The sequence below is a fragment of the Mirounga angustirostris genome, unplaced genomic scaffold (genome assembly GCF_029215605.1).
Source record: "Mirounga angustirostris isolate CCGP_5_RB_7025 unplaced genomic scaffold, mMirAng1.0.hap1 SCAF_7, whole genome shotgun sequence".
In the NCBI taxonomy this organism is placed as follows: Eukaryota; Metazoa; Chordata; class Mammalia; order Carnivora; family Phocidae; genus Mirounga; species Mirounga angustirostris.
The window spans coordinates 62966779-62992956 of record NW_026991715.1 but is presented as its reverse complement, the minus strand read 5'-3'; the positions used below and the strand labels follow the sequence as shown (position 1 = coordinate 62992956).

The following is a 26178-nucleotide window of genomic DNA, read 5'->3' as shown; positions in this document are numbered from 1 at the left end:
TCAGCATCAGCTTTTTGAATATTAATTCTGTTTTATTCCCTCCAGCTCCTCCTTCTGGAATTCCTATTAGACACATCTTTGTCCTCCTCCCTCTGTAATGTCTCTTAACCTGTTATATTTATCATCTTTCAATTTTTGCTACAATGTGTATAATTTCTTCAGAGTCTTCTTCTAACACATTAATGCTTCCTTTATATTTATTGCTTTTTAGTTTAGGCTTTCTAATTAGATGTTCTCCTTTCAAAAGTTCTATTTGATTGTTTATTAAATTTACCTGATCATTTTTGATAGTCTTTTCTTCCTGAATTATACTGTCAGTATTTTCTTCTATTTTAAGAATTACAGTCAACATATTTATTTTGTATTTTTGCACCAAAAAATTTTAACATATGAATTTGAGTATCTGATACTATAGTTTGTTGTTTTTGCTAGCTTTCCCTTTTAGTGGCTTGTTATAAATTCTGTATTTTTTAAATTGTGACCTAGTAGAACTATAAATACAGTAATTCTTTGAGGCCTAGGATTATAAATGTGTCCTTCCAGAGAAGTTTAGATAGGCTTTTTTCTGATGCCTGGGGATAGGGAGGGAAGAAGAGGGATTCCAACTCCATACTCACATGTTCAGGAATTAGGAATTTTCTGGGTCTACATCTTTTATTCTTTTTACATGCTTTATATAGAGTAAGGCAGAAAGGGTCCAATGGGTAAGAGGAAAAAAATTTTAATATATAGAGAATGATGGGGAGGCATGCTATTTTCGGCAAGTTGGTGAGGGAAGGCTTCTTTGCCAGAGGTAACACTTGAGCAGAGAGCTGACCAAGTAATAAGCAAGCCATGTAATTCTTTGGGAAATGAGTATTTTCAGTTTGGGAACAACAAGGACAAAGACCTTAAGATCCTCCTGAGGGAGGGTGCTTGGAGTGTTCAAAAAACAGTATGAAGACCAAGGTGGCCGGTTGGAATGAAGGGTAATAGTGGCAAAAGGAAGACTGGAGGGATAACCAGAAGGTAAGATCATGGAGCACCTTGCAAGACACGGAAAAGGTTGGGAGTTTTATTCTGAGTGTGATGGAGAGACTTTGGGGAGATTTTGAAGAAAGTGACATACTCTGATTTACAGTTTCAAGTATTAGTCTTGATATTGGAGAAGGAGAAGCAGAAGAGCAGGTAGGAGGTGGTGTAGTAGCTCAGATAGGATGGTGGCCTGTACTCAGTGATAGTACTGTGGGTGGGGGAGAATGGTCAGGTTTGAGATTTATTTTGAAAGGAGAGCCAACGAGATTTGCTGAAGGATTCAATATGCTGTACGAGAAAAAAGAAAGAGCCAAAGATAACTCCCAAGTTAAAATATCTGCTCATGTTTTCTTTACTATTTGTCTAGTGAGGGTTTGCAGGGGTTTTCTTATTAATGGGTATTAGCTCTTTCATAACTTTTGAGTACACTAATTCTTTTCATTCACTCAGCCATCACTGTGAGTCTTCAAATGTTAGTAATAGAGCGCTCTATAAACAAATAACACCAGCTCCCATAAAAGATGCTGAAATATTCAAAATATTTTAAATTTCTAGATTGTTAATTGTCTTTAAATTTTGCTCATGATGATTTACATGTGGAATGTAGTATTAGATAATTAAATCTGTATTTTTTCTATTTCTTTTATCATTTTTATGTTTAAAAATCCTATTCAGAATTAGAAAACTAGATATTTACTTATATTTATGTACAGTTTACCAGTAACTACTTGCTGTTCCCCCCAAAACACTATTTTTTCTTACCTCTAAACCTTTGTACATGAGGTTCTCTCTGTCTGGAATACCCTCCTGCCTTTTCTCACCTACTAATTAATGCCCATTTCTCCTACAGATCTCAGCTTTCTTTTACCCCAATCCTGCGTCAGGTGCCCTCCCTCTCTGTTCCCACTGCACCTCCTGCTTAAGCCTACTGTTTAATTCCACACCACTCTGCATAGGTAATTGACCGTTTACAGGAATCTTCCATTACTAGACTGTAATTCCTCAAGGGGACAGGAAGGATTCTGATTACTATTTTAATCTCAGCATCCATAACTGTGCGTTTCACCTAGTAGGCACTCAATAAATATTAGTGGAATTACTGCATAGACAAATACATGCTACTGTGCCAAAGTAAATTATCGGCATACACAGCCTGTTTTATAAAGGGGGATAGGGGCGCCTGGGTGGCTCAGTCGGTTGGGCAGCTGCCTTCGGCTCGGGTCGTGGTCCCAGGGTCCTGGGATCGAGCCCCGCATCGGGCTCCCTGCTCGGCGGGGAGCCTGCTTCTCCCTCTCCCTCTGTCTGCCGCTCTGCCTACTTCGGCTCTCTATCTCTGTTAAATAAATAAATAAAAATCTTTAAAAAAATAAAAATAAAATAATGGGGGATATTTGTGTGGAATGCACCAGTGGCCCCCTATACCGCTGTGGGGACGTGAAAGGAAAAGAAACATTTTCTCTCCTTGTCACAAAACCAGGGACAGTATCTTTTGTACATTTATGAGTCTCCAGATAAGATAAGAACTTCAGTATCTGTTTTCCCAAATATTTCTTCCAAAGTGCATCTAAGAACAAAGGAGAGGGTCTAAAGGCATGGTCAGGAATAACTCTCCATATAAAAACTTATGCCAACTGGGGTACCTGGGGGGCTCAGTCGGTTGAGTGGCCAACTCTTGATTTTGGCTTAGGTCATGATCTCAGAGTCCTGGGATTGAGCCCCACATCGCATCGGGCTCTGTGCTCAACAGGTAGCCTGCTTCAGGATTCTCTCTCTTCCTCTGCCCCTCCCCCTGCTCACTCTCTCTCTCTCTCAAATAAATAAATGAATCTTTAAAAAAAAAAACAACTATGCAATGCATTCTAAAATCTATATATTGGCTTCCACACAAAAAATAATATCCTATATTACTACTGAAAAAAATTGATGTACCAAGATGCATATTTTAATTCTCTGAGTTAGCCTACTCCCTGCCACACCACAATATCCCCCTAAGGTGTGTAACCCCGACTAAGAAACTAAAAAACACTACTAAAATATATAATAAACTCATGACTTTCTACTTAACTCACTCCTCTATCAGTTCATGTGTTTTTCACTAATGCATTCACAAATATCACTGAATACCTATTGTGGGTAAGACTCCATGCTAAACATTCAACCATCTATCTATCCAACCACCCATTCATTTACCCAAAGCAATATTTATGAAGCATAATTCTATATGCCAGGCACTGTTCTGGGCACTGGAGATATAAGCATACTCAAGACAGAAGCAAAATCTGCTCTCATGGAGTTTATAGTCTAGTTTTAGGTACTAGAAAGATAGAAAAGAACATCCCATTATCTCAACTCCTGAGGTTTACAATCCAGCTGCTCCCCCAATACTCAAAGTCCTGGTTTGCACCTCTAGGGGAGAGAATTCCAAAGGTCAAATATGTTTTTCACCACTCATTCCCCTCCACTTAGGATTTCTAAAGAGAATGGAAGAAGAAATCCCTAGGGAGAACAGAAATTTCATTTGACCTGATGCTGGAGGGGGTGGAGGGGTGGGGAGTAGTGGGCCTTGTGAGCAGAAACCAGAAAAGCTGGCAGAGAGGTACCCTCTGTGGGAGGGATTTTTCTTTTCATCATTTGGAGAAGAGACATGAGGAGGCCTCCCACTCCAGAGAAGACTGTAAGGATCTCAGTGGCACTAGTAAAGAATATGTTCCCCACTGTGAGATGCAGGGGATCCTGAGGCAGGCCTGCAAGTGCTGGAGGCCAGAGATGAGCTCGCCGATAAATGAGAGGCAGCCCAGGCCTGAGGACCCATGGATGGAAAGACTCTTTGTTCCCTGGAGTGATACTCATGGTGAGATCCTGATGCCTCCTCAACTACTATTTCATCCTGCAAATCTAATGCTTGTTGGAACGTGAGGGGTTTCCATAACACTCTGTTGAGTGCAATGCAGTTGGAAACACCAGACTGTATACAGGGTGTATATTTTTATGAGCTCAGAGGGACCTGGAGTCAAATGGAATAGAACATCTCCTCTCCACTCCTCATCTCTCCCCACGCTCATGAGGCATCCAAGATTCAAGGGTTACAGAAATCACTATAACACACGACAGATTATGTACCACTCAAAAGGTAGCAATCCAGGAATATGGGAATTGAGAGAAAGGAGAGGTCAGTTCTGACTGGCAGGAGGAGGGCCAGCAAAGACTTCCCGAAGACATGGCGCTTCATCCCATCTAGGCCTGAAAGAGCGGGCAGCACTTGGGGCGGAGGGAGAGAAGCCTGTGGCTGGAGGCTCTAAGACAGAAAGAGATTACTCCAAGTTTAGTGGGAAGGGAGCTAAGTGAGGGACACACAAACTTCCATCTTTTAAGTAAGACTGAGAAGTCTGGTAAAGTTAGAGAAGAAAAATGCCTTTTTTTTTTTTTTTTTTTTTTTTTAAAGAAAGAGTGAGAGAGGGAACACAAGCAGGGGGAGTGGGAGAGGGAGAAGCAGGCTTCCCGCTGAGTAGGGAGCCTGATGCAGGGCTCGATCCGAAGGCAGAAGCTTACCCAACTGAGCCACCCAGGCGCCCCAAAAATGCCTACTTTTGTTTATTGTGTTGGTGACGTTAAATAACTGAAGCGATCCCTGTAAGATCCAAAGAATTCTCTGGAAGTAATCAACACCTAGACAAGACAAAGAAGCAGTATTTGAAGTACAAGCAATCCTTTCTTATAGTTTTGAAAAGAGACAGGGAAAAATGGGGGGAGGAAAGAAATATCCCAGGACAGACATCTATCCCCAATGAGTGTGTGAGGAAACAGCTACAAAGACAGTGAGAGAATATTTAAAAATAGATTCAAGTGGGAAAGAAATCAAAGTCGTGCCCAAGTACCCTGAGAGGTCAGCAAGTTTCTCCTGTTTCTTGGACAGACGGGGAGCTCAGGGAAGCTACCCTTTGCTCAAGTTGCACCTGTTGATATTTTGTGGCCAGTTAACTAGGAATAAAACCCTAATGGTGTTTGGAAAGGTAGATTTAAAAAAAAAAAAAAAAAAAGGAGAGTTCTTCAAATTCACATGCTGCACAGAAGCCACCAGGTTTCCTAGAATTTTTATTAAAAATTACAAACATCACAGCAATAGTTATTAGATACCAGCTCCTCTGCTAACAAAAACTTTCCTTTCGTGGCTCCAGAGGGAGTCCAGAAACTAATTCTCCCACTCCTGCATACATCTACAAAGGGCTGCTGACAGTCCCAACTCCAACTCCTGGATTAGAAAGCAGAGTTGGAATATATTTATAGACTCTATATGGGTTGTTGCTTTAAGCAACACCATTAATATGTCAGAATTCTGAGTTCCCAAACTTCTTCAGTTATCCATTTGCTGTACATTACTTAATCTCTCTGTATTTTGATATGCAAAATAGAGACAGCACTGCTGATACTTCACAGGGTGAAAGGAGATAACCAACAAGACCATTATGAAGCTTGCTGGGGGAAAAAGAGCTTATGTAAATGTCTATTAATTAAACAGGAATGGCTGCACAACTAGGTCAGGCATGATGATAAGACTGAACAACCCATCCCAGCCACCAGCATCAAAAAGAAGAAATGAACATTTAATCCCGATAGCACTTGTTGGTTGCATTTTATAAAGAATATTAAATTGTAATATTCTGTAACATAACACAGGATAGCATATTTCAGACCATCCTCAAAGAATTCTTTGATAGAACAGAAACTTATTAGAGACAACAGCCAAAAACAAAAACAAAAGAGCAAGCCAATTACTAATGAAGAACTTGTAAAAAGCTAATCAAAGCTCTCATCCAGAGAAAATGAGAAAATCTGAGGCTCAGAATGATTTTGTATATTGATGAGATTTTTATATAGTGTCACAGAAAGAAAAATAAAACAGATTTAAATGAAGACAAAAGGACTCTAAGTCTCTGTTTAAAAACCTCGTTATGTTCCATATCAACGTTTTTATTAAAATGTTCTGTTCTGGTGGAAACATCCATTTTTTAAAAATACCTGATGGGTGGTGGCGTCTATAGAGGACACTCTCAGTTTGTCTCTCTCTAGTCAAACCCCTAAGTGTTGGGAGAGCCAGACAGAACCCTCATTCAGCCTCCACCCATCTTCTAGAAAACTGCTCAGAGGGGTAGCTTATCCAAGGTCACAGCACTCAGAAATCATGGAGCTAAGAGTCATGTCCAGATTCCAGAATAGAACGGAGTCTTTCCCTGCCATTGCCAAGCCTGCTAAGGACTAAATGCAGCACTTCAGCATGAAACAACTTGCAGGCATTACATTTATTGTATTTTTGTCTTAAAGGAAAACAACTGGGAGCTTGTTCTTTCCAAGCATTAATTCTTTTTTTCCCCCCCTTCTACTATATTACATAATGGTGACAATTTTTGGCTTACTAAGTCTATTTCTGAGATACTCACTAAAACAGTGACACTATTTTGGAGCTGGGGATGTTGGGGTATAATAGTGAGGTGAATCAGGGGCGCCTGGGTGGCTCAGTTGGTTAAGCGACTGCCTTCGGCTCAGGTCATGATCCTGGAGTCCCGGGATCGAGTCCCGCATCGGGCTCCCTGCTCGGCGGGGAGTCTGCTTCTCCCTCTGACCCTCCTCCCTCTCATGCTCTCTGTCTCTCATTCTCTCTGTCTCAAATAAATAAATAAAATCTTTAAAAAAAAAATAGTGAGGTGAATCAGCTATCATAAAATTCAAGGGTTTTCAAGAACAAATTCACAAACAACCTAATTCATTGATAATCAGATATTAATGTCTGACAACTATCATACAGGAAGACGTTTTATGAGCAACACAAAATAAAATAGCTGTCTGTTAGTATAATTACTTTTTAGAACGGTGCCAAACACAATTTAAAGCAACAAAAAGACATACAGATGAATCTTCAAGATGATTTTTTTAAAAATATCACAATGCTCTCTTCAGATAAATATAATCAATGTAAATTCCTAATAAAAGCACCTTAGTTTACAACTAACAGTTATGTATTGCCTTCCTGCTTCTTATTCAACTTTGGTAATATAAAGATCCCTTTTATTCCCAGAAGCAGATTTCCCAGTGATTTAAGTTAAAATTAGCTTTACTCTTTAGAAGATCTCTCAAAAGAGACTCCATGAAGAAAATTCCTAAGGATGTGATAAACCCATTTCAAATCTGTTATTACCTGTTTAATAATGAAAAATATTAGGCAAAGATACATAAAAATTTAGCTACTATAATTGCTCCCACTTTTTAGACTACTAATAATTAGAAATGAGGTAATAAAAACAATGCTACTAATAGGCTATAGTATTAAGAAATTACACACTTCCATATAAAACTATAATCACAGATTTTCTTCAGAGAATTGTATCTTGGTATTGTGCAAACAAGTATTATGGGTAAGGATGGCAGCTACTTATTTTTAAAGATATTTTATTAAATATGTAAGCAATGTTAGGATAAAAAAATGTACATTCTAATCCCATTTCCCAACCAAATCCACTTTTTTCATTTCTCCATAGTAACTTCTGCTAGAATTTTAAGAACTGATTTTTATAGCTTGGATCTACTTCAGTAAGTCTAGGACACAAAAAAGAGAGTCTAAAACTGAAAAAGAAAACTGGTACCAGGAAATCCGTGCAGGCTTCCCACATGAACTCAAGGCTAGCTAAGAGATCACTATTATTCTCTCATACGTCCCTTCACACCAGTGAAGTCAATAAATCTTATGATTGCTTCAGACTAGGTCATCCTTAAGTTTTTGTTTTTCCTTTCTCTTAAAGGTTGATTTCTTCCCAATTTTACTGATACCGATCTATTTACTTATCTTTCATAGTTATGTACACAGTGAATATATCATTTTTTGATTCATTTTTTTCCTTTTAGCTCTTAACATTATATCATATACACTTTTCTGTATTTTGCATACTCCTTATAACTTTCTTTTTAGCTATATAATATTCCATCTGGCCAATATAGTAGACTTTACCATTATTCCTCTGTTATTTAGACCATTTTCCAGTTTTATACTATTATACATTGTGTGTGTGTGTGTGTGTATTATGGATTACGGATTATTTCCTTATAATAACATTTCAGGAATAAGTAAAAACCCAGTGGGGATATCTATATGGCTGTTAATCTGTATTACCACATTTCCCTCCAAAATTATTAAACCAATGTATATTGCCACCAATACAAACTACTTGTCCAGTCCCTCACTGTTTTAAGTAGCACCATCTTAATGTTAGAATTAAATCCTTCTCAGAAATATTTCACAGGAACATCACACAGACTTTATGAAGACTCTAGGCAACTAGCTTAGGCTTTATGCCACTTTTGACTTGGCCATAGGACGCAACCCTTGGGAATTGATGACTTGGTATAGGAGAACAAACATACAGAGAAGGGTTAGGGCTCAGGGTAGGGTTGGGTGACTCTCTCAAATGCTCATAAACACCTTCTGTCCCTGATGCTGTTTTTCCAGATTGGCTGGGGCAGGGTCACCAACTTCTCAGAAAGCTATGCCAAAGCTTCAATCTCTCAGAGGAGGCCTGGATTATCTGACCCGAGTCTCCAACAACATGGTACCTGGGTCTCAGGGGCATGCTCTCTTCAGATTCTGTGGCAGTTGGTATAAATATGGCTATAGTATTATCATACACTCCTCTAAAAGCTCTTGAGTTTCCTTGGCAAGGGTCTGGAAAATAATGTTAAGTGTAAAAACCAGCACACAACATTGTATATTCATTATGATTACAACTATGGATATGCTGTCATGAAACTTGCCCACTAAGAAAATGGTATCCAAACTTTCATCTTGCAGCATGGCATGAAAGAAGAATGTCAAACTGATTTAAATCTAATTGGCAGTAAACACACCTGAGGGAATGTGAATTTTCTTCAACACTTTTTATTTTTTTACACTGAAAACACTATTTTTAGCATGTTCCTCATGAGGCCTACTAATTTTTTTTTTTTTTTTTTTTTTTTGGTCCTAGCTGGTGCTCCTCTAGTAATAGTAACAGCTGCTTTTCCAGCACGATGTAAAACTCCCAGAGCATTCATCAAGCAGAACAGCCTCCCCATTCTGGCCTCACGACAAGATCCACTCTGAGGTGGGCCCATCTACAAACAGATCAAAGGACAAATCCAGCTCCCCCCTCAAAGACAAGGGCTCTCTCCCAGGCAATGCACAGCAGTCAAGTCGGGGGTATGTGTGATGTCCACGCGCTGGCCTTCCCTGTGAAGCACTGGAGATACTCAGCCAAGTTAGTTCACACAGAGTCCATCCAACTTTCCACCAGGGAAGCCTCAGAATTCTAGAATTGTACTTAGTTTCCCAATTTGATAAAGAAGATATTACTCTTAATATCTATATTCTTAATACCTAGTACTCTGAAAACATAAATTTAAAAGGTGATTTTATGCCAGTGCTTTCACTTACATCTTTACTTCTTTAAGTCAGTGTTTTATTCCAATGTCTTTGAGCATTTTTGCTTATACACACTTACACTTTAAAAATATATATCAACTGGGGCTCCTGGGTGGTACAGTTGGTTAAGGGTCCAACTCTTGGCTTCAGCTCAGGTTGCAATCTCAGGGTTGTGAGACTGAGCCTCGCGTCAGGCTCTGCACTCAACGTGGAGTCTGTTTAAGATCCTCTCTCCCTCTAGGGGCGCCTGGGTGGCTCAGTCATTAAGCGTCGCTTTTGGCTCAGGTCACGATCCCAGTGTCCTGGGATCGAGCCCCGCATCGAGCCCCGCATGGGGCTCCCTGCTCGGCGGGAAGCCTGCTTCTCCCTCTCCCGCTCCCCCTGCTTGTGTTCCCTCTCTCAGCTGTGTCTCTGTCAAATAACTAAATAAAATCTTAAAAAAAAAAAAGAATCTCTCTCCCTCTGCCCCTCCACCTCTTTCTAAAATAAATAAATAAATAAATCTTTACACACACACACACACACACACACACACACACATCCAGGAACAGGAACATAAGTTGACTTCTAAATTTTTCCTTAAATAGTTGCAAAGGGTGTCATTTCCAGTGTATTGTAAATATTGACCATTTTAAATACATGCTTTTATACATATACAATTTTAAATGTTATATCATTCTCTTAAATGTACTCAAAAGAAAATAAACGCCACAGTGTTATGATACCTACCATCATTCATTTTAAAAATATATGAACAATTGGATATTTTATATTTTCTCCTTGAATTCATCTCCATTCTGCTTCTGTCAAAGAACTTTATCTTAATGTATATTTTATGCTTAAAAGCTTTTTATTGATCATATTCTTGTAAACAAAAAAGAAAGGAATTCATTTTCCGAAATTTCCCATGACCATTTTGCTCTAAGTGTTAAATTAACTAAGACAACTGACTGTGTTGTCATTATAATTATTAATAGTAATCAGTTAATCAAAACTAAATATGTTATAAAATTTGGTAAAAATAAACATAAAAAGTGAATTATTTTTGGAAATCACAGTAGCATCACTTAGTGTGTGCTACAGGTCATATGTTTTTCATACATCTATGAATCCATTCAATCCTCACAACACCCTACTATTATTAACCCCATTTTATCAATGCAGAAACTAAGGTTGAGAAAGCTTAAATGACACCTCAAGGTCACAGAGCCTGGATCTGCACACAGACCCTCTGGCTCCACAGTCCAGTCACTTAACCACTGCCTGGTACGTCTTGACTCTTAAAAAATAGAGATTGAGGCCAGAAAAGGGGGGCTAAAATAAAGGGGGTGTCCAAGTGTTCCTTTTAGTGGCCTGGCTGAGCAATACGCCATGCTAAGGGCTGGGATGGGTGTGAGGTACGCCTTTGTTTTGTACAGTGGCAGAAAGGCAAAAAGGGAAAGTGGGAAAGGAAAATCTTGGCCACAAGTGCCTTTTCAGACAGATGGATTCTATGAGAGGGTGCATATGGAAGCGGAAGATCTGGAAATTAATTCCTTTAAAATTCTCCATACCCACACACCCTTTGGGAAGTCTTCACATACACACAAGGGTACATACACTCCAGTTTGAATGCAACTGGTCTACTCAATCTCTGATACAATACAAATTAGAGGTTTTGTGAAACATTTTTAATGCTTTCGAAACAAAATTTAATTAAAATTTAAATTATTTTAACCCTTGAATTTTATTTTAAAATGGCAGTTAATTTCAATAATTTGGAAGGACACAAATGCTAAAATGTAACCGGATAGTAATAAGCATAACTATAATCTACATGGTAGTTTCATAATGATTAGATGTAATGCATGAAAAGATAGCAGGTCAGTAATAGAGCCATGCATAAAATCCTCCTCTCAAAATCTTTATTTGCATTTCTATTACTGAAATCATTTTCTAACAATGAAGTTGCCATGAGAGAAGCTCCATTACTAAGGAATCACTGTTACAGAAACAACGTTATTAAAGCATTGCTATGTACAGGAACTTTTATTAGAATGATACAAGTTGTATATCATTGTAATAAAGCTTCCCTTATAATCCTAATTGCATAAAGCTATGTTTGAGTATAGCAATGCTAGAGCTGTAGGACTTTTAATAAAGTATCAAAATAATGCTTTGGTAATAGGATTGTTTAGCATACTAATACTTCAGGGAAGGCTGAACTGACTAATGGATGATGTTTATGTCACTGATTAGATACACTACACCAAGAATTAAAAAGAACCCTCATATACTTAGTAACATGCAGCCCAGATATGTATGTGTTGAGGTACACATAGCAGTTCTCTTTGGTATAATAACTCAGTATGTCCAGTTCACTAACTGGTACAATAGCAAATTGCTAAAATGGACATTTGTAACTGTAATAATTGAGATGTTTAATGTTCAGATCTACAGAGAGCTGGTTATCAAAAAGTTAACAGTAAATTATATACACCCACAGGCATATCTTGAGAATTGCCTGTTAGAAGAACTATTGGAGAAATTGAGTTTTTGTTGGTGGAAGAGGGAGGGTGTGAGGAGAGGAGGGAGAGAGAGATTAAATATTATATGGATAACTCATTCTAAGATGAGATCTATGATCTATGTCATACATAAATGATACCATGATCTTTCTGAGCTAACAACTAGAAGTTACTATCGGACTTAGGTTCATACCAGAGAATTTTAGCATATTTGTTCAAATGTTTGTTTTTGTGTTTGCTCTAATGAGGTCTTCAGCTGTTCCCTCTAGACGCATATATAATATTCGCCACCAGAGACCGCCAGAGAGCCATCCAGTCACCCAGTAGGCATGAAGATGCTCCTTAATATACCTGCTGTGTGGATACCAGCAAGCAAGGCACCAGGCTGTCTGAAAAGGGCTTCAGCAGAGGCAACGGCATCAGAGGCCCGCAGGTGGTTCTGCCACAGCCATATTCACCGTCAGCTAATAGGGCCAAAGCCATTTTGGTTTTGAGATCACTTGTGACAGATGGACTGACTTGGAATCCGCCTGGACAGCAAAGTACTTTTATCTTTGAACACAGTGTCTCCTTTCCATAGTTCCCGTTTGGCCTCTGCCTTCCAGATGTGATAAACTGCAGTTAGGTGGGGTTCACTTAGGGCCCAGGAGGTTCATTTTTCCTACTGAGTTTGGTGATCAAGGGCACATGTGAACATTCCCATAGTGTGATGGTCCCGAAATCTTTGTAGCACCTGAGAGGAAGGTACAAGATTTCATTTTTTTACTGTATGGTCAGCTGGAATATGTTATTTTTCAGGATTCTAATATTCTCTCATTAAATATGATCAGGCCAAACTAGTTTGCAGTGAGACAGTGAGGGACTCTGTTTCTGAGCTACAACAAAGTTTGAAATCTCTCGAGGTGGGAGTGTGTGACACTAAGACAATAAAAGAGCTTAATTATCCAACTGGTCGACTGAACACCTGCAAAAAACAGAAGCATCCAAAACATCTGAAGGTATTTCAACTCCCATGAATTTAACCAGAAATTTGAAATCGGATAATTAAAAAAAAACTATTTGAATTTTGGCATTCACTTGAGTTCGCAGCTTACAATTCTCTAATGTCCTTATTTTTATTTTTATTTATTTATTTATTTATTTTAAAGATTTTATTTATTTATTCACAAGAGACAGAGACAGAGAGAGAGAGAAGCAGAGGGAGAAACAGGCTCCCAAGGAGCAGGGAGCCCGATGTGGGACTCGATCCCAGGACCCTGGGATCATGACCTGAGCCGAAGGCAGACGCTTAACCATCTGAGCCACCCAGGTGCCCTAATGTCCTTATTTTTAATACTTGGGGTGGGGAGAGGGATCTTTCCAATTAGGTCTTGCAAGGAAAAGCTAAGCTCTCGTTGTAAAAAGAATAGTCTTTACGCAAAAGTCTTACATCAAAATGGTGAAGACTCAAGAGGCTTGCATAAATAAATACTCATCGATTGATTTCTTTGGAAACTGATTCTAACTTCACTGCCTCCCATTTCCTTATATTCTCCACAAACATTTTGTCAGTATCCCCCAAAGTATAGCGCTCCTTTACCCTCCCCCTTCAACCCTTTCCTCTATCTCCTTGAAGACAGCCCAGTCCCACACACCCCCTCTTTCCCTCCAGCCTGACACAGCCTCCTGGTTTCCTCTGCTCCAGTCTCTCCACTCTCACCCTGCACAGATACCTAATTCATCATTCCAATTACCAATTTTATGTCACTTTCTTGCTCAGAATCATTCCTTATTACTCACTACTTATTAAGCAAAGCTTAACCTTTTGGGGGCACTTATCCCTTTCAATATCCAATAAGGGTTGTGGACTTTGCAATAATGCATAATGCACACAGGTTTTTGCCTACGATTCAAAGGGTTCACATACACCCTTGAAGCTTGGGGATTTGGGACCCTTAAGTAAGAAACCCAAAACTATGAAGCATGAACTGTGTGGCCCTCCATTCAGTTTCCCTGCAAGCTGGCACCAATTATTTTTCAAGCCTTACATTCTATCAGAGTACCCCCAATCACAGACAAGAGTTAAGTCTCCACTGAGCACCCACCATATGCTAGGAACTACTCTAAGGCCCAAAGACATAGCAGCAAATAAAACAACAAAGCTTCTACTGTTGCTCATATTCTAGAAACCCACAGTTATCCTGATGTGGTCTTGTCACACCTTGACCTACTACTGCATATCCTCAAAGGTATGCAATTCCTAGTTTTAGAAACCTAGCTCCTCACGTACCTTACACTCTTTTCAGTTGGGTTTGTTCTCTACTCTCAGTTTACCTTGTTTCCTCATCTCTGTGCTGATCCCCCTACCTGGAATAATCCTTCACCTCCCTCTCCATCTACCAAATATTCAAAGGCAATTTCAAGCCTTTCTCTTTTCAGGAAGTCTTTCTAGAACCATTTCAGCTCACAATAAAACTCTTCTTATAATCTCTATCAGTGATCTTGTACTTTTTCATATACTGCCTATACACCTCTTTAGAGCTGTTTTATTATATAACTTATTATTATCGATTAATTCTGCTGTGTAATCTTGTGAATTATCACCCCATCTCTGGAAAGGGGGACCATGTTATAGATTTCTATTTTCTGACCAGTGCTGTCCATCACAGTGCCTCGTACACACACCGCCACTAAATCTCTCTTCGTTGGTTATTGCGGATTGATGGCAAGAGATGATGCCACTGGAGTGATAAAATTTCTCCCTAACTTTCAGGGGTTATCCAGAGAAATTTCAGAGAAGCATTCTCTGCTTGGGGATTGACAGCATGACCAAAGTGATGCACAACTTAGCAAACCAACCCAACCACTGTTATTCATCATTTTGATGTTGAGCCACCTGTGTGCAGTCATCAGCATGCAGACAATATGTAATATGGTTGTTTATATTCTAAATAATAATTTGCTTTTGTCATCTACATATGGCAGAGATTGGGTGCATTCTTATCTGACCTAACCCTCATGTTAATACCTGAATCACAATCTTTGAAGGTGACAAAGGGCATCTTAAAACAAACAAACAAACAAAAACCAGATAGCAGATGATAATGGGTGTAGTGAATGCAGCCTTGTTTGGTGCTATTAGTCACTGTAAATGCATTTGCTATCTCTGTCTGCATCTATAACTCTCACCATCATTTCTTCGCAGAGTAAACAAATGTTGCTTATAAACTTCCCCATAGAGCCTGCCTTTGCAGAATGTTCTAACCTACCAATGTGCTTAATAGAATCAAATGCCTTGTTAAAACCAAGTATATGGCATACAAATTACAATGCTATTCTTAAGACTGTATCAGAGGTGGTGTGACTAAAGTTCTTAAGCATGATACTTGTTTTCTTTGAAACCTTTAAGAACACTATGTCTTGGTTGTTATCCTGGCATGGACAGTTCTACTCATGCCTATGCAGTGGCACAGCTGATATGCCTTTGAAATCCTGAAGAATGTCTTCTACCTTCCAGAGCCTGGGGCAATCTCCATGTGGGTTGCTATTTACCCCAGTGGCAGATTTCCATAAAGCTACAATCACCAAATGCTCCACCAAATGAGGATTGTTTGATGGCAAAAAATATGAGCGTATCTCTACATAAGGATAATGGTATTTGTTATTTGAGCTGATGTTCTATACTAACCACATATTAGTACCGAATTTGCTGACATCATTGATGGAGACAATGTTCATTGTCAACTTGAGATAAGATCATTAACAACACTAATAGCTAATATTTATTGTGTGGTTGCATACTACGTGCTAGGAATTATCCTGAATATTTTATATTTCTGATTTTATTTAATCCATGTAACAACTCCATGAAGTACTGTTACCATTTTACAGATGAGGCAACTGAGGCATAGAGAGGCTCAGCACCTCACTCCAGGTTTCACAACTAGTTTGGAGAAGCCAGCATTTGAATCCAAGCAGTTTGGGTTGTTCTTAATCATTATGTTTGTTATACTACCTCTCATTTATTTAGTTCTACTCTAAAACTGGGAAGTAGAGGCAACACTAACTGTACCCTGTCTTGCCATGTCAGGGGAAAAATGGTGTCAGACATTTATCCTGACTCCAAACATATGGTGTTCAATGGGTCGGCCCGTAGATAAGTGTCTAATGTTAATAATGCTGAGTTTTCCTCCAAGGAAACTTTATCTTCACAACAAAACATGTTCCATGCAATTGTTTGTATTATTGACTTTGTGATGACCAACAATTTGTCTGACTAGATGGTTCCAGCTAAAACAAGCACAAAATCACCAGGAACACTTCTGTTCTTTTTATAACACTGGGAGAGGGTCCTAGGCAAACCACCACAGACATTTTCTCTGATAGCTTCTGCTTCTGTAGCGTAAGAAGAAATGCACTAATCAATATCACATTTTGGTCTACTTCGAGCATGACCTTTAATGCAACTCTGATACAAGCTTCTCTGTTTACACATTTACTAAAAGACCAGCAAAACCTTTATTTGGTGACTATTTTGACTGGAGTGCAAAGTCAGGGCTTCAGACTTGGAATTAATGCTGAATTTGCTACTCTATACTCAAGGGCGATTGGCCTTCTGTATCGCCTCTATGTTCTTCGAGCATATATCAGTCTGAATCATCTATTTGACACTTAGTATTTACTTGCTGCTATCATTAATTTTACTTACTTGTTTCTGTATTCTTGCATGTCTGCCTCTTACATTGTCAGCATTAGGTTCTTGAACCATCTCTACATTGTGGATTTGGAGTCCAAACAAATGGCCTAAATGGCCTAACGTTGCCCTGGCTCTGATTTCTCTGTTAGGAAAACCCTCCAAGTAAACAGACACTAAGACAAGTGGCAATATCAAGACAAGTTACCTGGGCTGTGATCATCTGACATCTGGGTGTTTTCTAAATTATTACTGAACTTGACACCCGATCTTCAGGTTTTTTTGAAACTCTATCAAATCATTTCATGTCAGTGAACATTTATTAGCCCTTAGTTAGGCAAAAGTTATGCACTGCTTATGCATGCTACACAAATAAAAACAAAATATAGCCACTGCAGTGGAAGAAGTTGCAATTAAGTAGGAACCATATATCTTTGAAGTTTCCAGTTGGTATTCTAAATAGGGAAATGCAGAGGCATCATAAGGGCTTGCCATGAAAACTCAGAAAGGATCACCAGGCCAAGTGGGAAAGCGTTCCAGACGGAGGGCAGCAAAGGCCTGGGGCTGTGAAACAGCCTGTTGTAGAGAGGGCCACAGAAAGATGGAGAACAGGAGAGAAAGAAGTTATGTGTGTTGGGGGAAAGTTGGATCACGTATTTTCTCAACTGGCAACCCCCTGGCAATGGCTTCACCAATTTTTACACATTTTCCCTCCTAATATTTCCCTGCAACATCATTTTCCTCCTAATATTATTACTTCCCCATCCCTATTATTGTTGGCTCACTACAGCAGTCTTCTAATAAAAAATACAGGGGCTCTAGCACTTCAAAAGAAGTTGGAGAATCACCACGTAGATGCTGAAAGAACAAGCCTTCCGTGATAGATCCTCTGTTCACCTGTTCTGCTCCATCTCTGACTCTCTCCCCTGCCCTGGGCACCACCATTAAGGACTGAGTGGAGCCTGTTCCTGGTCATGGTTTTGGGACCCTGCACTCACTGCTTGCTTCCTTTTACACCCCCTTCCCTGTGTGTGTGACTCACAAACTATTCAGCTCCAGCTAGGAGGCCTTTGCCCCTTCTCCCAGACAGGAAAACTGCACTTGCTCCTCACCCAGCTCTTTACACACTTTCATGATGACTCTTATCCTACTGTTTTGCAATTGCTTGTTTGCAGATTTGTCTCTCCACCAGAATATAAGTTCTTTGAGGGCAAGGACTATGTGCTGTGTCCTAACGCCAGCACTAACCACAGTTCCTTGCTCGTAATAGGTGTTCATTTAATATTTGTGAATGAAAGAAAGAGAAAACAGTGAATTACTGCCACTCTCTCCCCAGATTCTAATATTAAGCCTGGAAGTAATAAAACGTGTAGATCAAATTGTACGGTTAAAATCAGCTGTTTAGAAGTAATGTTCCCGGGGCACCTGGGTGGCTCAGTCGTTAAGCGTCTGCCTTCGGCTCAGGTCGTGGTCCCGGGGTCCTGGGATCGAGCCCCACATTGGGCTCCCTGCTCAGCGGGAAGCTTGCTTCTCCCTCTCCCACTCCCCCTGCTTGTGTTCCCTCTCGCTGTGTCTCTCTCTGTCAAATAATTAAATAAAATCTTAAAAAAAAAAAAAAAAGAAGTAATGTTCCCATGTGAAGCAAGCTTTCTCTGTGTGGCTAGGTGGACGCTAGCTAATAGTGGCTGTTGCAAGTGATTAGCCCAGCAGTCCTCCCTGGATGGTGCACTGAACTGTGTTAGGCTGCTAGCCTGACTCCCTCAGTAACAGAAGCCTCAGTGAAGGTGGCTGGTGAAAATTTCTTCACTATCTACAATGCCACAGTTAATCAGAGGGCACTATTTGGATTACAAAACCATTACATGCCAAGACTATGTCTCTATGTAGGACCTAGTAAACAGTCAGTGCCTATTAAGTGTTGACTATTAATACAGTCTTTTCACTATAAAATAAGACAATCAGTGGAACCACCATCCTAGCATGCTAATTAATTCTGTGTGAAAAGAAATGCTAATCTCCATTTTAAAACATCAATCATGGAAAATAAACTGAAATGTGACCAGATTTTAAAATGCTACTTGTTCTAAAATCAGATGTAAATGAGAGCTTCCAGGATTCTGTAAGAGGCGATTATATGGTGCTAAGAAACTCCATTTAAACTCAATCTTCTAGGAAACTTTAAAATACTTTTTCCAGTTTGAAACTGTTCCCTAATATCACCCTATATATGCTGCTTTCCTTGTCTAAGAAGCTTTGCTCTATAAAAATTTCTCCCAATTTCTAAGTGAAATATTACAGGATTTCCCAGAAGCATTAGCGACGGTTCCTTAGCAACTGTTGATATGTCTCAAAACAACCTGAGACAATCTTCTCTGAGACATATAGTCTCTCCCTCTCTCTGCTAACAGAATTCCACAATATGGCACAAAAGATTCGTGTGGCTAAAAATAGCTGCCGACACACATTTTTAAAGTTGACGGAGTCTTAATGATTTAAGTCTTCCATATCACAGCTTGGGATAGGCGCACCTCAACAACAGTATATCAAAGGGTTCTGTGCAGAGAGATTTTAGAATCTTTTTCTTTTTTAATCACACCATTAACACTCTTGACATTTCAGAAATAATGTTTATCGATTTTGGTGTTAGCACTCCCATAAATTAAGTGATGTAATGGATAGAATTATTATGGTACTATAAAGAACGTGTCATTCAGATTGTTAACTACATATTAGAAAAAGCACACACTCTGGATTCATGTAAAAATAGCCCCAGATCTGGATAGTAAATAGAAGATGAAGGAAACTGACATATTCCAATGATTGATGGGTTTATCTCCACCATTCCCTCCTGGCTGTTGTACCAAAAACAACTGGATTTGTTTAATAAAAGCAAGCTATAATAGCAATGATCATTCTGCAAGCACACACACACACACACACACTCACACATGCCATCCAAAGATAAAAATAAGACACATAAATTCAAGGTTATTCACCCCAAAGAAGTCAGTATAATGAAAAGTATTAGGAAGGGAGAAAAAAGCATTTAGAACCAGTAGCAGAAAAGAACCACATGGTACAGAAAGCAAAAACGGCCACTAATAATCTGTGGGCTATAAGCTTCCACAAGCAATTTGCATCTTTCACTAGAAGAAGAAAGTCAGAGTCTAGCCAAAATCTGTGATGATGGTTCTGGAGTGGAGGTAGGTAAAGATGAAAATGGTAAAATCACTGTGTAATGGGCAGATGAAAGAATTCATCTGTGTGTGTGTGTGTGTGTGTGTGTGAAATATATAAGATTCACACCTCAGGGTTATTATGAGGAGTAAACAAAGTAATGCACATAAAAAATAACATAGTGCCTGGTATACAACAAGTGCCTAACAAACGTTAATTGTGATCATCATCATCATCACCAGCACCATTTTTCCATTTTATATAGGAGGACAACTGAGTTTCCAAGGAAGTTAAGTAACTTACTCAAGGTCACACAGCTATCAAGGAACTAGGCAGAGGCTGATGTCTGCCTAATTGCAAAGCCCATGACCTTTTCAACTTCACTACAGGTCTAAGCATTCTTACAGAAGTCAAGCATTTTGCTTCTAGGAAATGGGTTGCAAAAAAAAAAAAAAAAAGTGTGTAAACTGCCGCTACTATCTTCATTCTTATAGTTGTAAACTCAAATCTATTGAAAACTCTTAATAGCGTGAGTTTTATTGGCTAGGCATATTAGAATAATCTAGTGCTAGACTAAGACATTTCCTGGTCATAGGTTAAGTATCTAGAAGTGGCTTTCGCTGAAGTGTTGCCCATCTGTCAGTGATCTCCCATTCTATACATATCCAGTTAGCATTCTTGAAGTCACACAAGTTGCTGAGTGACTAATTCGATTGTGTTATTTCAAAACAATAATATTACTGTGGATATAATGAATAATTTTACCATATAAGAACATCAAAATCCATTCATTCAAGGGTCCATTAAATAAGTCCAAATATAAATTAATAATATGTGTCTGTGTTCTAGTTTGAATATACAGAAAGAAAAGTACTTGAAAATAAAAGGGCAGAAGATTTATTTTTAGTCCAGGATATACTGAAGAGTTAATAGTCCTAAGCCAGTGTGGCTCAGGGCCAGAGCAAAATTCACTAATTTGAATCTCTTTTTGTTGCCCTTCCTCTTTGCTCTCAAACAGACAAGCTAATAAGCAGTGAGGACATATCTAGGAACTACAGAATATTTCTGCAGTTTCTATTTTCTAAATCATCAAGCTGTTCTTTAGTTTTATAGAGCAGTTTTTCAATTGTTGAGGATCTTTCTGCAGAAAGGCAATTTGATTTCTATCCTTGGCTTTTCGATTTTACATTCCATCATCACTAAACATTGATTAAGCTTGCTGCAATACACTCCCTTCTATTTGGGTCTTTGAATACTCAGAAAGTCATTATTTATTACAATGTAACAATCTGGAAATATTTTTAAAATATGCTTAATGCAGGTGCTTCCTTTATCAGTGTTAACCTTTGTTTTTCTGTTTCAGGAAAAAATGAATGGATGTTTCTTAACAAATATGACACATCTAATTCTAATTTTTTTAAAGGATATATAAAAATTAAAATTCTTTTTCTGAGAATGTCATCATTAAAAAAAAAAAAAACCCAGGTCTGGTAGGCAGCTTTCTAAAATGGCTCAATAATTCTTATCTCCTGGTATTCATTCCCTTGTGCAATCTCCTCTCCCCGCATGTGGGCTGGACCTCATTACTTGCTTCTAATGAGTAGAATATGGCCAAAGTGATGAGATGTCACTTCCATGATGAGGCTACAAAAGGCTGCGGCTTCTACAGTACTAGCTCTTTCTCTCTTGTCGATGCTCTCTTGTCTCACTTCCTCAGTCTGATGGAGCACACCGCCATGTTGGAAGATGCTCTATGGAGAGACTCATACGGCAGGGAACAAAATGAGGCCACGTCCAACAGCCAATGAGGAACTGAGTCCTGTCAACAATCATGTAAGTGAGCCAGAAAGTGGATCCTTTCCAGTTGAGCCTTGACATGACTGCAGCGCAGTGAGAAACCGAGGGCCAGAGGACCCAGCTAAGCCACGCCTGTTTTCCTTACCCACAGAAACTGGAAGATAATAAATGTTTAGGGCACTAAATTTGCAGGTAGTCTGTTATACAGCAATAAATAACAAATAAAAGCTCTAAAATGCATAATGTCATCATTCATACTATTTAGTAAATATTTATAAGAGCCTCTCATATGCCAGGCACTTGGCTAGATTCTAGGAATGCTGTGGAGAATGGAATACATGTGGTCCTTGTCCTCTGGCCCAGGAGAAGACTGCCCTGTATGTCCTTCCCTGACAGGCACTTTGCATTTGGGTCTCCACAGGAACTTTGATGAGTGTTTACTGCACGTGATGAGAGAGGCCCTTGGCCTCAGAGATACACTCTCCCGCAGAAGGCCGTTGGTAAGCTATGGCCTGGTCTGAACAATTATCCCCTGCTCTGAGGGGCTGACAGTCTTCTTCTTAGGTACAACAAGAGCTCTGAATATGCAGGTAGTGACGCTTTATTACTCAGACTCTTTTACACATGAAGGGTAAGAACAAGCCTTGAATAAATTTTTCTCATATTAAAAAAAGACTTATCCCATTAGTCTAATCATAATAGTAATTATAATTGGAACCCAATTATAATTGTTGCAACAACAATGCAACTTCAAATCTTTCATAAATGAGTAGTCTTCATCTGCTTCTACTAAATTATTCCTATCAGGCTTACAAAATATCATACATTTAGCTCATTGTCATGCCTATGTTTTTTGTTCTATTCTTACCTGTCAAAAAACTCAACTATATTCCATTGCCTTCAGATTTTGTGGCACATTCTTTTGGTGGTAAATCTGTATTCCTGAAGATCAATTACATTTTTAGAAACATCTCAAGTCATTCACATTTAAATATCTGTGGATTATGAAGTAGTGTTCAAAGATTACCACATGCAAGTCCATAGGTATGAGCAGACGTTTCACTCTTCTAGCTTCTGGAAGCACAAGTAGGCCAAGGAGTAGTTTAGGAAGTACACAGAAGTGACAGTGAAGCAGAACCTCATAATCAAACTGTGAAATCAACCCCAAATGTTTGGGATCACTTTTTTTTTTCAAAAGTTACCTTAAAAGATAGTATCCAAGGCCCAAAGTGGAGAGAACACAACTCTGGTTTGAATAATTCATAAGAACATGTCACCATAAAAGAGAGAATTAGCAGAGATCAGAGAAAATGGAAGTCAGAGAGCAGACTTTGGCAGTGTTCATGTAGCACCATCCAGGACAGAGAATTCTAGCAGGATTAATCCATGAGCTAAGCACTGGATTTAATGGTGACCACAAAAGATATGGATCCTGCTGTCACAAACTACATTTTAGTAGGGTAGATGACAGACAAAGTGACTAGTCTCACTAGCAGGAATATGCATCGTGGAGCTGGCCACACCAGGCTAGATGTTGCCTTTAAAATCATCAAACTCTCCTTGCTGTGCTTCTAGGCTCACCGGCTAACACTGTCATTATAAGATGGCTTCCAATAATGTTCCTCAATGCTGATCAGCTAACATGAGCTTTCACCTTCATTTGGCATGGTTATAAATTAATACACGGACATTCTAAGTTTTCCCTATTAGTCACTTAACTGGTTAGCATTCTCTGAGTTTTGTCCAAAGAGCTGAAGGAAGGTGGTGGCCAGAGGGAAAAAGGTCACCAAGGAAGACTGGGAGAAGCACTTAGAAGGGAAGGGAGAGATGAAAAGTCAAAACCATGGTCAGGAGGAACCAAACTCTGAGCCTGGAAGATGAGAACTTGTTTCAAGTCCAAAGGAAAAGTATGAAACAGAAATTGGAGAGAGAGAAGCAAATTCAATGTCTTTTGAGTTAAGGTAAGTTACAAATGGAATAAAGCCAAGGAATAAATAAAGGCAAAAAGTTCAGGACTAAGTGAAATCAAATATGTCACTAGTTATGGTTTGTTTGCTGGCCTGAGAAACTGAGAGAATAGTGGAATCATTTATTGAAAGGAAAAAGGGTTGACGAGGGAAGGAGTGGACTGGGGAGGAGGAACATCAATCCTATTTGGGCCACTTTAGGTTTGAGATGCCATCAAACTACCACAAAGACTGTTTAAATAAATTAGTCTGGCCTGCACAGGAATCCCTGGGCTAAAGACTGAACTTGAATCGCTAGCATAGAAAAGATACTCAAAGACATGGAACTGGATAAAACCACTTAGGAAGAGAATGCGGACACAGAAGTTCTCCTAAGCCCTGGGGGCACTCCAGCACTGGCAGGTCTAACACAGGATTCACTCTAGAAGTGGGACTGCTGGGTCAAAGGGCATATAAAATTAGTAATTTTTCTAGATACTGTCAAATTGATGTCCCCTGAAGTTGTACTTATTTACTCCCAATGGCACAGTACGAAAATATCCTTTCTTCCCATACTCGTCTCAGTACTATGTGTTTTCAAATTTTTATATCTTTGCTAATATGGTAGGTTAAAAAACGGCATGTCAGTATAGTTGTAATTTTCATGCTTCTTTGTATGAGTAGGCTTGAATATCTTTTCAAATATAAGATGCTTGTTTGTACCTGTCTATGAACTTTCTGTTCATAATCCCTGAAGGGCAAGTTTTTCAAGATAGGTGATAATAAGGGTGCTTATATAGCAATGGGAAGGACCTCATGGCAGGAAGACATGATGATGTAAGAGAGGAAGGGCGTTACCGTGGGAGTCACATCCCTGAGAAGGAAGAGAATCCAGGACACAAGGCAGGGGCTATAGTTGGAAAGGGGCAGGTCCACTTTCCCCCACAATAACAGTAATATAAGTGGAGTATCTGGGTACAGATGTTGGTAGGCTTGAGGATTCATGCTAAGAAAATGAGGTGGCTCCCTCCTGATTAGGTTTATTCTCACTAGGAGGTACAGTGGGTGCAGGGAAGAGGAGCTTGAGTCATGAGAGGAAAAGGTGTGAAATAGGGAAGAAGGAAAGTGAATATACTAGAGGAATGGTATCAAATGACCTGGCCATCTTGTGTGTTCTTTTCAGATTTGTGGTTATCAATTTGAAGTGGGCTTCAACAATATGGCTGTGTGACTTTTTTTCCCCCAGAGATGTTCAATTGCTTGGAGATGGGCACAACAAGAGAGAGATATAGGATATTAAAGGGTTTGGAAGAGAATGACTACTGACCTGGGTCATAGAGCCTACACCCGCTATAGAGAGGTGTGAGAATGTTGAGGTACAGAGGTGGTGAGTGTAAAAAGCAAAGGGGTAAATGGACTGAAGGACTCAGTGCAGCTGGGAACTGCCGGAGTGGGAATACAGGAGTATAGGAATAAGAGGCAGTCCTTGAGAGATCAGGATGGTGGGTGGTGAAACAGCTCTGGCCACAAGGTGCTAACAGATTTCCTACAAGGCTGAAGGGGGCATGAGGCTCACATGGCAGTTAGAGATGTTCAGGAAAGAGAAGGCTGCAGGGGAAGAGAGAGCCAGATTCAGTTAAAGACAGTAACTGAAAGGAACGGTCAGTGGAATGGCTGAGAATAACTGAAACTTTCTCCCCCATGGAAGAGGAATTCCAGACAGCATAGTGAAAAGTATGGTATAGAGGGAGAAGTGGGAAACATAGTTGGGGGACAGAAAGGGCATGACAGAATGAGTCTGAGGATCCAGGAGAGAATGAGTCTGAGGATCCAGGAGAAGTTAGATGAGTGGAGGCCATTACATCATGGGTAGAGAATGATCCAGAATCTGTAGGTTATATATAAGAAATAATAAAATCCTAATACACTGTAAGATATAGAGAAATGAGGCAGTTTCCATAAATGAACACTATATAATGATCCACAGAATAGTAAATTCCTAGCAGATAATATTGCAACTGGTTCCCTTTGGACTTAAGATTTTAGAATCCCATTGTGTACTATGGAAAGAAGCTGGTTCGATGTTTTACAACTGGAAGCTATTGTGTTGAAATTAAAACCTGGAAGTTTTCTTTATGATGATAAGCCTCCTTATCTCTATAGGAGAAACTTTAAGTTCTAATTAAACTTTTAAATTAACCTGAATGGAAGCCCAGCTCATTTAATAGAATCCTAGTATTTCAAATTATATGGAAACTTAGATGTCATCTAGTTCAACCAATCCATCCTAAAGAAAAAAAGAGGAAAAAAAAAAGTTTACATTGACCCTCCCCTCCTCCAAACTCTCCAACTTTCTCAGCACATAATCCTTTAACTTTTGTCCTGACTAAAATCTAACAGCCCCTTAAGACTCTCTTTTCCTTGCAATCCTCTCAAATAGAAACTCAGTGCTGGGGCGGGGGGAATCCTTCCCACTGCCAATTCCAAACAGCCCCTGCCTAACCTTCATCAAAAAGCCCAAACAAGTTCCATGTCCAGCATGGTTCCAACTAGGAACTAGACAGGTTGGAAAAAAAATTAGCATCTGCTAGAAGGCATCCAAGAGTTACAAAAACATGAGAT

At 39.3% G+C, this 26178-nt stretch overlaps 1 protein-coding gene across 13 annotated transcripts in view; it reads right to left on the bottom strand.

Moving 5' to 3' along the window:
- The window catches only part of ATG10 (autophagy related 10), a 232731-nt gene that overhangs the window by 20310 nt on the left and 186243 nt on the right, over positions 1 to 26178 (bottom strand). Inside the window, exon 6 of one of the 13 annotated variants that reach the window (XR_010413111.1) lies at positions 12316 to 12697. The exons of the other annotated variants lie outside the window; for them this stretch is intronic. The gene's annotated coding sequence lies outside the window, so the exon portion shown is untranslated. The remainder of the gene's footprint in view (positions 1 to 12315; positions 12698 to 26178) is intronic. 13 annotated transcript variants of the gene reach the window in all.